Below are 13,858 nucleotides of genomic sequence, written 5' to 3'. Positions count from 1 at the left end.
GAAAAAGTATTCATCTTGCATTCCTCCTCGGTCACCTTCCTGACTGCATGTTCCTTCTCATAATGGGCTTCTCTACAGTGCTCTTAGCCCCACTGTTGTGAAGAACCACTGTGCTTATCCCTGCTGGATAACACTTGGGATTCCCAAGCTAAGTCCACCTGATAAAGTGATACTACTTCCACACAGGCTATGGGAACAGGGAGAATATTGGCAGGTCTAGGCTAACCAGGCATCCTAGTTTGCCCTGGCCAGTTCTGGTTTATGCCTGTTGTCTCAGCTTATTTACTAATAGCAACCCTTTCACTATCTATAGTGTCATTGCTTGAGTAATCATTTATATAGTCAAACTTAGCAGGTCATACTTCCTTTTATTGTGTCATCCCTTTATTGTCCACATAAAGCTGACTGGCAGAGAACAAAGATAGCTGGGACAACGTCAGCTATCCCATGTGCTCCTACAATGTAACCTCATCTCTCTTCCTCAAGGGCTGCAATCTAATTCTCCTCCACTTGAATTTGGATGGACCTGCAACTGCTTCAACCTGTAGACCACTGTGAAAGTGATAAGGAGTAACTTCCTAGACTGAGGAAGTCTAGGAAAAGACAAAGTCGCTTCTACTTTTTTCATTAGATTGCTCATACTTGGATCCCTGAGCTGTTCTGTAAGAAGTCCAACTTCCCTGAGGTCGCCATGTTGTGAGGAAGCTAAGCCATGTTGAGAGGCCACGTGTAGCCACTCTGGTGGGCATCGGTGGCAGAAGGACTCTAAGATGCCCCCCTCCTTACCCTCATCTCCTGGTATTCACACCTTTGCATAATCCTCTCCTCTTAGTGAGGGTGAGACCGTAACTTGCTTCTAATCAGTGGAATACTGTGAAGGTGAGGGGATGTCCCTTTTGTTACTATGTTACATGAGATTATACCTCCCATCTGCCTAGTGGACTCTGCCTTGCCACTTTTGATGAAACAAGTGGCCATGTATGGGAGTTCCACATGGCAAGGAACTGAGGACAGCCTCTGTCCAACAGGCAACCAGGAACCTACCTCAGTCCAGCAACCCAAAAGGAACTGAATTCTGCCAACAACTATGTAAGTGAGCTTAGAAGCATATTCTTCTCCAGTTGAGCCTTTGATGAAACACTAGCCCTTGATTGTAACCTCATGAGCAGAGTCCTGCCCATCCAAAAAAGTCCTGCCGATCCCCCATTATGTGGGATAATAAATGTGTATTGTTCTAAACCATCGTTTGTGATAATTTGCTACTAATTAGAGAACTAATTCACAGTCTTAGTCTTTGAGTCCTCCCTGCTAAGGTACCAGACATGTGAGTGAAGAGATGCCAGATCATTCTAGTCCCCAGCTTTTGACTCACCTCCCAGCCATTAAGTCCCCTGGTCCCAAACATTGTGGAACAAAGATAAGTCAGCTTCTCCATACCCTGTCCAAATTCCTGGCCACAGAATTCAGAAGCATAATAAAATGGTTATTATTTAAAGTCACAATATTTTGGGGTAGTTTTTAAGACTATAAAGAACGAACCATTAAGTCTCTTTTTTGTTTGTTTGTTTTGTTTTGAGATGGAGTTTCACTCTTGTTGCCCAGGCTGGAGTGCAATGGTGCAGTCTCCACTCACTGCAACCTCTGCCTCCTGGGTTCAAGTGATTCTCCTGCCTCAGTCTCCCAAATAGCTGGGATTACAGGTGCCTGCCACCAGGGCCAGGTAATTTTTTTTTTTTTTTTTTTTTTGGTATTTTTAGTAGAGACAGGGTTTCACCATGTTGGCCAGGCTGGTCTCAGACTTCTGACCTCAGGTGATCTGCCCACCTTGGCCTCCCAAAGTGCTGTCTCAATTTAAAACTGTACATTAAATATGACCTTTTCATGATCCATGACATAAATGACCCCCTAGTAGCTAACATCACAGCTGGGTCTTCAGGTCCTTAAGAGCGTCCAGGCAGTTTCCACGGACCTTTTGTCAACTATTGTGCCATGGGTGTAGCCTTGGCCCTGGTTGCCCACCAACAGTAAATTTCTCAGCAATTTAGAGCTCCTATTAAAGATTTCATGTTATTTTGCTTATATGGATTTAATTGAGTTCTAGACAATTTCTCTTTCCATTATTTGGGTACATGGGGATGGTTATGTTCTTCCAGTTTTACTCAATTCAAATCTCTACCTTCTACCTGTTCCCAAAAGGCTCTGGTTAAGGACCTATGTCTATCGGGGAGAAGGACGGGAGGGATGGAGGGAGAAAAGCGTGGTCAGGGAACTCAGCAGGAGGATAGAGGTTAAGCTTTTGTTCAAATCGCACAATCTCATTTTTTTCTCTGAGATAGCAGAGACTCTTACTCAGGAGAAAGCACATCTCTGCACACACATGTACACACACACACACACAAACACACACACACACACACTCCTTGTGCCTTCCCTACCATAGCAGGGCCATGAGATTTTGACTTGCATCTGTTACTTTTAAAAACAATGGAGTCTGGTGTGGTGGCTCATGCCTGTAATCCCAACACTTTGGGAGGCCAAGGCAGTCGGATCACCTGAGGTCAGGAGTTGGAGACCAGCCTAGCCAACATGGTGAAACCCCGTCTCTACCAAAAATACAAAAATTAGCTGGGTGTGGTGGCATGTGCCTGCAATCCCAGCTACTTGGGAGGCTGAGGCAGGAGAATCACTTGGACCCGGGAAGTGGAGGTTGCAGTGAGCTGAGATCACTGCCCTCCAGCCTTGTCAACACAGCGAGACTCTGTTTCAAACAATAATAATAATAATGATAATAATAATAATGCAATACAGTCATGGCTTTGGAGATTCTTCAAAGAAATAAATATTTTTAGCTGAGATTTTTCACGTAATTGGGGATTACCTCTCTAAGTATCAAAAGTTTTATTTTAATAATTTGGAATGGATATCTTTCTGAAATGTAGTGTACCCTTCCCTGCCTCTTAAAGAAAGGATAACATTATTCCCCTTGCCTTTCCTGAAATCTCACATTGAGCACTGCCCCCAAACATATTAAGATGAATTAACTGAGCCCAGGATATTGATACAATAGCTTGGGGTTTCAAAAGGAAAACATTGTCTTTCCCCAGATATTTTAGAGCTGTTGAGTATGCATTCAGTTCTTCAGAAGTCAATGTTTGACTATATGAAATGAGAAACAGTCCCTCCATGATGCAAATATATCCTTCCTACCAAAAGACAAATGTAATCCAGACGTCCCCCAGGCTTGATCAGCCTGTGGGTAGAAATGAGGTCACACTTTATTTATTTATTTAACAAATACTTACCTAGGGCTTGCACTGAGCCATTCCAAGTGCATTAAGATCAACTGATGTTTGACCAAGATGCCAAGAACACACAATGGGGAAAGGACAGTCTCTTCAACAAGAGACACTCAGGAAAATGGATATCCACATACATAAGGACATGAGACCCTTATCTCACACCGTATGCAAAAATCAACTCAAAATAGATTAAACATTTAAAAGTGGACCTGAAACTGTAAGACTACTAGAAGAAAACGAGAAACATTCCATGGCATTGGTCTGGATAATAATTTTGGGGGGATATGAAACCAAAAGCATATGCAACAAAAGCAAAAATAGACAAATGGGATGACATCAAACTCCAAAGTTCCTGCACAGCAAAGGAAACAATCATCAGAATGAAGAGATAACCTAAAAAACAAGAGAAAATATTTACAAACCAAACATCTAATGAGGGGTTAGTACCCCAGATATGTAAGGAACTCAAGTAACTCAATAGCTATAAAATAAATAACCCTATTAAAAAATGAGCAAAGGGGTTGGGTGCAGTGGCTCACGCCTGTAATGCCAGCACTTTGGGAGGCTGAGGAGGGCAGATCACGAGGTCAGGACATCGAGACCATCCTGGCCAACACAGTGAAAACCTGTCTCTACTAAAAATAAAAAAAATTAGCCAGGTGTGGTGGCACACGCCTGTAGTCCCAGCTACTCGGGAGGCTGAGGCAGGAGAATCGCTTGAACCGGGGAGGTGGAAGTTGCAATGAGCCAAGATCACGCCACTGCACTCCAGCCTGGGCGCCAGAGCAAGACTCTGTCTTGAAAAAAAAAAAAAAAAAGAGCAAAGGACCTAGACATTTCTCAAAAGAAGACCAACAAATGGGCAACAGGTCCATGAAAAAATACTTGACATCACTAATCACCAGGGAAATGCAAGTTAAAACCAGAATGAGATATCACCTCACACTTATTAGAATGGCTACTATAAAAACAAAAATGAAAGATAAGTGCTGGTGAGAACGTGGAGAAAAAGAAACCCTGGCACACTGTTGGTGGGAATGTAAATTAGTACAGCCATTATGGAAAACAGTATGCATATTTCTCAAAAAATTAATAACAGAACTATCATATGATCCAGCAATCCCACAACTGGATATAGATCCAAAGGAAATGAAATTAGTATGTCAAAGAGGTATCTGCACTGCCATGTTCACTGCCGCATTATCCATAATAACCAAGATATGGAATCAACCTAACTGTCCATCAGCAACTGAACGGATAAAGAAAATGTGGTAAGAAAATCACGAAGAGAGTAGATTTTAAGTATTCTTACCACAAAAAAGCAGGTGAGATAATGCATACATTAAATAGCTCAATTTAGCCACTCTACATCATTTCAAAACATCATGCTGTATACCATAACTACATATACGTGTCATTAAAAATAAATTAAAAAAAATTTTAAATCTAATCCTCCTAACAACCTTATGACGTAGGTATTATTTGTTATCTATCTGTTTTACAAAGGAGGAAACGGAGGTCCAAAAGGTAAAGTAACTTGCTCAAGAACATGAAGCTCATAAATGAATCTGGGTTTTGGACCCAGGAGCCCAACTCTGGAGCCTGTACTTATGTTTACTTTACTCTGCTGAATCTCACTGATGTGGATCCCCTAGGTGCACAGTGGAAGTGTTTGAGTCGCCTTAGTAAGGTTCCCTCCTTCTCTGTTTATCACTATTTCCCAAGTCCCTGGGAGGTGTCGCACATGGGCTGTGTTCCCTTGGATTCTGCTCCAGAAGCACAGGTCTGCCACTGCATATTCTAGGCCACTAACTATTATCACAACAATGCTATACAACAAACAACCCCAAAACTCAGTGGCTTCAAATAATGAGCAAGAATTTGATTCACGAGTCCATAGATCTGTGGACATGTTCTTTCTGTCTTAGCAGGGATTGCTTCGTGTCTGGGCTTGGCTGGTTCTTAGCTAATCTAGGTTGACCGGGACAAGCAGGGCCACTTGATTCTGGTCCACATGTCTCTCATCCTCCAGCAGCCTAGCACAGGCACCTGCACTTGGTAATGGCCGACGAACAAAAGTAGACAAGCTCAATTGTGCAGACACTTTTCAAGTCTCTGTTTAAATCACATTTGCTAGCATCCCGTTGGTGAAGACAAGTCCCATAGCTGACCCTGAGCCAGATTGGTAGAATATGCACAATTACATGGTATCAGGCGTGAATATGGGAAGGGATAAAGAACTGCGACCACTAATGTGTTCAATCTACCATACTCATCACTGATTTTCATTCTTCTCAAAAAATACGAGAATAAAATTAAATTTCAAAATAAGAAATCATTTAGATAAAGCTGCCAAGATTCTATAAATTAAAACTGTGCTCTGAGACATGGTAATGAAGAAACTCAAATAAGGGGCAATATACACAAATGGTTTCTTTATAAAAGGAAAACAGCAGCATTCCGCTGTATCAGTAGGAAATGAAACTGAGAATTCAGAACTCAGCCTGCTGATGTGCCAGGGAGGCCCCACATTCTAGTGGCAAAGTGGCAGTCAGCAGGGTAGCCATTGTGTGGGCCTAGTGTCTGAGCAATAATGTTAGCACAGAAGTCACATCAGAGCAGGCCGCCAGCAAAACTGACTCAGTTAGCAGCTTCTTAGCATATCAATGTCTCATTTTGTTTCTCTGGCAAAAACCTTAAATGTTGGATTGCCTGATTCAAAATTGGCCCCTAGGCAACCTCAGTTTTTCCAGGAGAGTACAGTGAATATCTGTTTATTCCCATTCCTGGAAAGCAGGAACTGTCATTTTCTGGGCTCACACAGCCTGCACACATAGCCTGGTTATAACTTTTTCTCTGAGAAATGGGGGAGCCCTGTTAAGACAGCCAAGCTGGTCTCTAGACCATGAATCTCTCTAGCGATCCATGGCCCATTGCTTCTACTGCATGAATCACTGGATATATCAACCTCCCTGAGATGGTAAAGGTCAAGACCTGTGGATAAATGTTGAAAAATCAGAAAAGCCTCAGTAGACAGTAAAATTTACCAAAACCAAAACCAAAACCAAAACACCAAATAAAAAAAATGAGCCAAAGATCCTGGAGTACTCTGCTTTTCATTACAGGGACATCATGATGTTTATAATGGCAGCTCATTGCCTTAAAATAGGACTTCAATGGAGGAACAGGTGATTCAGGGATCCCTGGGCCCCTTCCCAGAGTGTGTCAGAGTTGGGAGGAATCTTTTCAATCCTTTGAATCTGTTTTGAGCATTTGCCATATACCAGGTGCTTCATAAACAATATCTCACTTAACTCCTAAAGAATCCCCTATAAGTTAGAGCTGTATACATCCCCATTTTACACATAAGGAAACTGAGGCACGAAGCTTCTGTGAAGAAAGTTGCCCAAGTCATACTCCAGAACTGGCTCTCTGAGACATGACTCTGTGAAGCTACCCATTTAGGGGTGCCCTTCAGACACCACCAAGCCCAGTGGCCTTCAAATTAGGGGGCTCATCCACAGGGGATACAATTTGCAAGGTAGAGTCACCACACACAGTTTTTTAAGATACTCCATTTCTAGATTCTCAGTTTCCGTGTGTACAATTTCCTAAAACTTACCTGCCTGAGGCCAGGTGCGGTGGCTCATGCCTATAAACCCGCACTTTGGGACGGCGACGCAAGCAGATCACCTGAGCTTAGGAGTTCAAGACCAACCCGGCCAACATTGTGAAACCCTGTCTCTACTAAAAATACAAAAATTAGCCGGGTGTGATCTTATACCACTTAGAATGGCAATTTTTTTTTTTTTTTTTTTTTTTTTTTTTGAGACGGAGTCTCGCTCTGTCGCCCAGGCTGGAGTGCAGTGGCACGATCTCAGCTCACTGCAAGCTCCGCCTCCCGGGTTCACGCCATTCTCCTGCCTCAGCCTCCTGAGTAGCTGGGACTATAGGCGCCTGCCACCACGCCCGGCTAATTTTTTGTAGTTTTAGTAGAGACAGGGTTTCACCGTGTTAGCCAGGATGGTCTCGATCTCTGACCTCGTGATCCACCCGCCTCGGCCTCCCAAAGTGTTGGGATTACAGGTGTAAGCTACCGCATCCGGCCTAGAATGGCAATTATTAAAAAGTCAGGAAACAACAGATGCTGGAGAGGTTGCGGAGAAATAAGAATGCTTTTACACTGTTGGTGGGAGTGTAAATTCGTTCAACCATTGTGGAAGACAGTGTGGTGATTCCTCAAGGATCTAGAACCAGAAATACCATCTGACCCCGCAATCCCATTACTGGGTATACACCCAAAGGATTATAAATCATTTTACTATAAAGACATATGCACATGTATGTTTACTGCAGCACTATTTACAATAGCAAGGACTTGGAACCAACCCAATGTCCATCAATGATAGACTGGATAAAGAAAATGTGGCACATATATGCCATGGAATACTATGCAGCCATAAAAAATGATGAGTACATGTCCTTTGCAGGAACATGAAGCTGGAAGCCATCAGTCTCAGCAAGGTAACACAAGAAGAGAAAACCAAACACTGCATGTTCTCACTCATAAGTGGGAGTTGAACAATGAGAACACATGGACACAGGGAGGGGAACATTACACATTGGGACCTGTGAGGGGGTGGGGGGCTAGGGGAGGGGAAGCATTAGGACAAATACCTAATGCATGTGGGGCTTAAAACCTAGATGATGGGTTGATAGGTGCAGCAAACCACCATGGCATATGTATACTTATGTAGCAAACCTGCACGTTCTGCACATGTATCCCAGAACTTAAAGTAAGAAGAAAAAAAAAAAAAAAATAGCGGGGTATGGTGTCATGTGCCTGTAATCCCAGCTACTCAGGAAGCTGAGGCAGGAGAATTGCTTGAACCCAGGAGGCAGAGGATGCAGTGAACCAATATCGTGCCATTGCCCTCCAGCCTGGGCGATAGAGCAAGACTGTGTCTCAAAACACAAACACACACACACACACAAACATACACACACAGACATGCAAAACAACAACAACAACAACAACAAAAACTGACCTACCTGATAACTCCCATGAGAAGATGTGAACCTGGATTTCCTTTCTCACTTTCCCTTTCTCAGCTACCCTTCTCCCCTTTGAAACAGTAAAGGTGTATCTCTTATCCATCCCAAACCTTACCACGAGACATTGCCTGGAGAGGAAAAAAACCTGAGTTGGGGGTAGAGGGAGAGAGAGCACCAAACAGAGGGCTGAGGGCAAATGTTGGAAAGTAAACGTTCTTTTAGTCAAGACTCGCCAGACCCTTCCCCAGTCATATCAGTGAGAGATGAATTCCCATTAAGTTTACTTTTTCTGTTTAACAATTATCTAAATTTTAATCAGTTGTATCCCAAAATTTACAGCATTGATATCTCAATTCAGAAAAATGTTTAACCCTTAAAGCCTTATTATCCCAGGAAATACAAAAATTCTGAAATTTTGGCCTATAAACATGTTTTTGATTTAGATACTATGACATGATGATCCATATGAGACTTAGCAGCGGGAAAAAATATGACATTCCTATAAAATTCTATGGGGGAAGTAGAATGGAAATAATGATTTAAAGGAGAAAGAGGAACATTGTAAAATTTCTAACTGTTAAAGGAGAGTGTGTTCATCAATTTTTCAATGGATGATGGTGGGTATAAAATTACTGTGATATTTAAATTCCATGGGATATATTTAAAGGAGTGATGTTAGCAGTTTAATTTTAAACATTAATATTTGCAATACACAGGATGTTACACCCTTTACAACTATTTAAAACCATGATGAAAAATTTTAAAAATAATTGATTATGTATTTTTTCAGAATGCATTTGGTGGCACATGAGCAAAAAACTGTGCAAAAGCCTCTGGTTTTGTCCAACTGCTTTTTTTTTTTTTTTTTTTTCAGATGGAGTCTCACTCTGTCACCCGGGCTGGAGTGCAGTGGCATGATCTCAGCTCACTGCAGCCCCCACCTCCCTGGTTCAAGTGATTCTCCTGCCTCAGCCTCCTGAGTAGCTGGGACTACAGGTGTGTGTCTCCACACCCAGCTAATTTTTGTAGTTTTAGTAGAGATGGGGTTTCACCATGTTGACCAGGCTGGTCTCGAACTCCTGAGCTCAGGTGATCTGCCCACCTCGGCCTCTCAGAGTGCTGGGTTATAGGCATGAGCCACCACACCTGGCCCAGCTGCTCTTTTTACAGATGAGCAATTTTAAAGTTGGAGAGAAGAAATAACTTACTCAAGGCCGTATGGCAAAATAGTACCTGAGCTAAGACCAAAGCTGGTCTCAGGATACCCTCGCAGGCCCTCTTCTTTTTCTTTTTCATTTTATTCCAAATGCTAGCTTGCTGTATCAGCCTGAGTCTAGAAGGTCCCAGCACTCAAATGGGATGAAAGGCTTGCAAGTTCATCAAGTGTTTATTTACAGACCTGAGAGCAGGACTAGGGCAAAGCAACAGAGGTGGATCAAGCACCAGGGACTAGCAAAAATGCAAAGCCATTTCCACCCCTGGGCCAGAACAGGTAGAGGGAAAGAGCCCTTACCTGGACCTGATGAGACCTGTAGCTATAGGAGAAGGTCCCCAACAGGACCTGTGTCTTTAAGGGAGGCACCAGGGCACTGCCAAACCACAGCTAGCTGCAAGAGAGCTAGGGGAGCAAATCCACCAACCTCTCTCTCCTCTTATGCTCTTTTCCTGCTGGTACCTCCATTGGTCAAATCAATCAGAAGCCAAAGGGCAGGGGAGCTAATTGTTACAGTCCTTAGAGGTCACCTCTTTGGGCACAGAGTAAGGCAGAGAAGGGCAGAGAGTCTAGAGGGGCAACCAGAGAATGTCCACCACACATTCCATTTTGAACTTGCCATTTGTACTTAAACAAAAAGAATAAGTTTCCCAGTCAAAAACAAAATCACAGCAAAACAAAGAAATCTGCCCTCAGAAGAATCAGAAAGCCCATATTTATGAAGCAGGAGGAATTTCAGAGCAGTTTGGAAGGATTTTTATTTTTCATTTTGTAACTACGATATACAGATATCTACTTATTTTAATACTATAATATTTTGTCATCTCCTTTCATTGAAAACTGATCTTCAATTTTGCAAAAATTGCCTGATTAAATCCTCACTCATGAATGCTTCAATAGGCTGCTACAAACTACAACTAAAACCCAGGAGTTGAGGGAAAGTCCCTGAGAAAAAGCAATGTTAATGGACACTTTGAACAGAAATATATTACCAAAGAGAATAATGTAAATTATTAATAGCCATATACTAAAGACAGATTAATCCAGCTAGAATTAGATTGATAGAATGTATGCAATTGCCATAATCAAAAATGCTTTCACACTTAAATCACTTTTCTAGACAACCTGTGTTCATGTTATAGAAAGAGCAGCACCCTCTAGGGGCAGGGAGTGCCAATGGTCTATTGCCCTTTGACTTGTGCTTTTTCCTCATACCAGTAAGTGCATGATGGAGGTGGGGTGGAGGAGGGAGGAGGAGTATTTTTATCCCCAGTGCTCTTCCAAAAGAAGGCAAGTGGGTGATGCACAAAGACCCTCAGCTGGGAAATGGAAGACCCAGGTTCCTATTCTGACATGGTTGTTGATTCGTTTTACATTCTTGGTTAATGTTCTTTTCTCCAAACTCAAGTTTTCTCTTTGTAAATATTTATCTCCAGTATCTCTTATACTTCAATTGCTTCAGCTCTAAAACTAGAAAAAACAAGAACAAAAATGTTATGGAGTTGTCTTGGGTACTAGGTAATACTTGTGAAAAACACTTTGTAAATTGTCAGATGCTAAAGCAACATAAGGGAGGCCACATGGCACAGTAAGAACACATGACCAGGGATAGTTAACTTGCATATAAAATTATAGCTTGAAATTTCAGACTTCTGGCTATGGTCTAGTAAGGAGACCAGCAATATTTTCCTGAAAAAACACCCATAAAGCTGGACAAAATTGATAAAACAACCCTTTTACTCCTCTTGAAATCAACTAAAGGCACAAAATAATTCCAGAAGCATTTATGTTTGAAAAACTATTGAACTTTGGGTAAGAACAGTGGAAGTGTGATGCCTTTACCTGGGGCTGATCCTAACTTCTACCTTCTTCCCAGCTTAGTTGGTGCTGAGATTCTGCCAGGACATGGCAGGCCCATGAGGACAGACAGCTACACTTATTCAGTTTGGAGCAACAGATACCCATATCCAGCAGCACTGGTGAAAGTGATTATCCTGGCATCAAGTGAGGAGGGAGGGCCAATGGCTCTACTTGTCTGATATTACAGTCATGGTTAAGGCAAGCATATTTCTGGCTGAGGGTGCACATATGAGCAGCAGAGACCAAAGACAGTACAAACAATATACACAATTCTGGCTGACCCTGAGGCTGGACACATGTGCATAGGAGACCCAGAAGGGCCTAGTTGAAATTAAAATGCTGGAGTAGACTTAACAATGGCCTGAACTTTGAATCTATTCCCTTACCCACACACAAATTTCAGCACAAGACAAAATCCTTACTTGCTTGAGGCACTTCAGCACAACCTATGTCCAATCATTGGCTGACTAGTGGGCTACATAGACACAGGGATGAGCCTTAAGAAGTCAGTCTTAAAGACAAAAACAAGAATTAAATCTGGGCAGAGATATCAGCAGCTCCATATCACTAGGGAGATAGATTTAACTCAGGTAGGTTACTAAACAATGAACAAATTTTAAAAAGAACAAACCTTCACGGTGGAAATATAGAATCTAGAGTTGCTACAATATAAAACTAGAATCTTCAGTTTTCAAAAACACCACCAACAAAAATGAGACATGCAAAGAAAGAAAATATGATTCAGGGTAAAGAAAAAGGGGAAATGACAGAAACTCCCTATGAGTGATTCTAGGTATTTGATTTATCAGACAGACATCAAAGCAGCTATTTAAATATGTTCAAAGGGCTAAAAAAAAAATCACATTTAAAAAATTAAAGGAAAGTATGGAAACATTGAATTAACAAATAGAGAATCTCAATAAACAGATAGGAATTATTGAAAAGAATCAAAGAGAAATTCTGGGGTTGAAGGTATAATAACTGAAATGAGAAATTCACCTAGAGGACCTTAACAGAGGATTCAAGATGGCAAAAGAATCCATCAGTGAACTTGAAGATAAAAATTGAAGAAAAATGAATAGAGCCTTAAAGACTTTTGGGACATCAAGTATATAAACACACATACAGTGGGAGTCCCAGAATGAGAGGAGAGAAGAAAAAGGAAGAAAAAATTTGTAGAAATAATGGTAGAGGGGCGGGCGGCCGGCGTGGCTGGGCGCGGTCAGGCTGCGGATCAGGCCCTGGCCTGCGCGCTGTGCAGCCGCCAGCTCTCCTTCCTGCTACAGATGTACGCGCTGCTGTCTGCCGCGCCGACGCCTTCCACCGTGGCATCTTCCTCTTCTACTGCCGTGAGCCGCCGTGCTGTGCCGGCCTGCGAGTTTTTAGGAATCAGCTACCCAGGAAAAATGATTTTTACTCATATGAGCCACCTTCTGAGAATCCTTCCCCAGAAACAGGACAATCAGTGTGTCTCCAACTTAAGTCTAGTGCTGGTCTCTGCGGAGTTTGTGGCTGTTTAGGCCCCAAAACATGCTCCAGATGCCACAAAGCGTATTACTGCAGCAAGGAGCATCAGAGCCTAGACCAGAAATTGACATATAAACAGGCTTGTACACAATCAGATCATTTGGACCACATAATTCCAGACCACGACTTCCTTTTTCCAGAATTTGCAATTGTAATAGAAGCAAAAGATGAGATTACACCTGAAGTTGTGGAAAAGGAAGATTACTCGGAGATTATAGGGAGCATGGGTGATGCACTTGACGAAGAACTGGATTCCATGGCAAAACATGAATCCAGGGAAGATAACATTTTTCAGAAGTTCAAAACTCAGATAGCCTTTGAACCGGAACAGATTCTCAGATATGGCAGAGGTATTGCCCCCATCTGGATTTCAGGTGAAAATATTCCTCAAGAAAAGGATATTCCAGAGAATATCCTTTGTGATGCCAAGAGAATGTTTGAATTCCAGGTTATGCCTCAGCTCCTAAACTACCTGAAGGCTGGCAGACTGGGCAAGAGCATTGACTGGGGCATCCTGGATATCTTCACCTGGGCTGAGAGCTGCAGCTTGGGTACTGGCTCTACAGAATAATTTGTGTGGAAGCAGGATGTAACAGATACACTGTAAAGGCATCTTAAAGCCTTAAAAAACGTTAATAATCTTTTATACCTTGCAATTCAATTTCTGGGACTTCATCCTAAGGAAACACTTATACCAAAAATAGAGGTGCAGAGATGTCGAAGCATTGCTTACAGTGTCTACATATTAGTGAAGCAAAAGTATCCAGTGACAAGGAATTAAATAAATTTTGGTACATCCGCAGTGGAAGTCTACACAGTCTTAATTACACACACCTATATTGACAGCCGAGATACCATTATAGGTGGTATTCACGGTATGACCCTATTCTTGTAAAAATATTTG

General features: G+C 42.1%; 1 pseudogene; it reads left to right on the top strand.

The window, feature by feature from the left end:
* The first annotated feature begins 11,918 nt into the window (after positions 1-11,918).
* On the top strand, positions 11,919-13,561 carry LOC105487177 (programmed cell death protein 2 pseudogene; annotated as a pseudogene).
* Positions 13,562-13,858: the final 297 nt, after the last annotated feature.

Source organism: Macaca nemestrina, chromosome 14 (assembly GCF_043159975.1).
Source record: "Macaca nemestrina isolate mMacNem1 chromosome 14, mMacNem.hap1, whole genome shotgun sequence".
Taxonomy (NCBI): domain Eukaryota; kingdom Metazoa; phylum Chordata; class Mammalia; order Primates; family Cercopithecidae; genus Macaca; species Macaca nemestrina.
The sequence above is the reverse complement of the archived record's forward strand: the minus strand, read 5'-3'. Positions and strand labels throughout refer to the sequence as shown.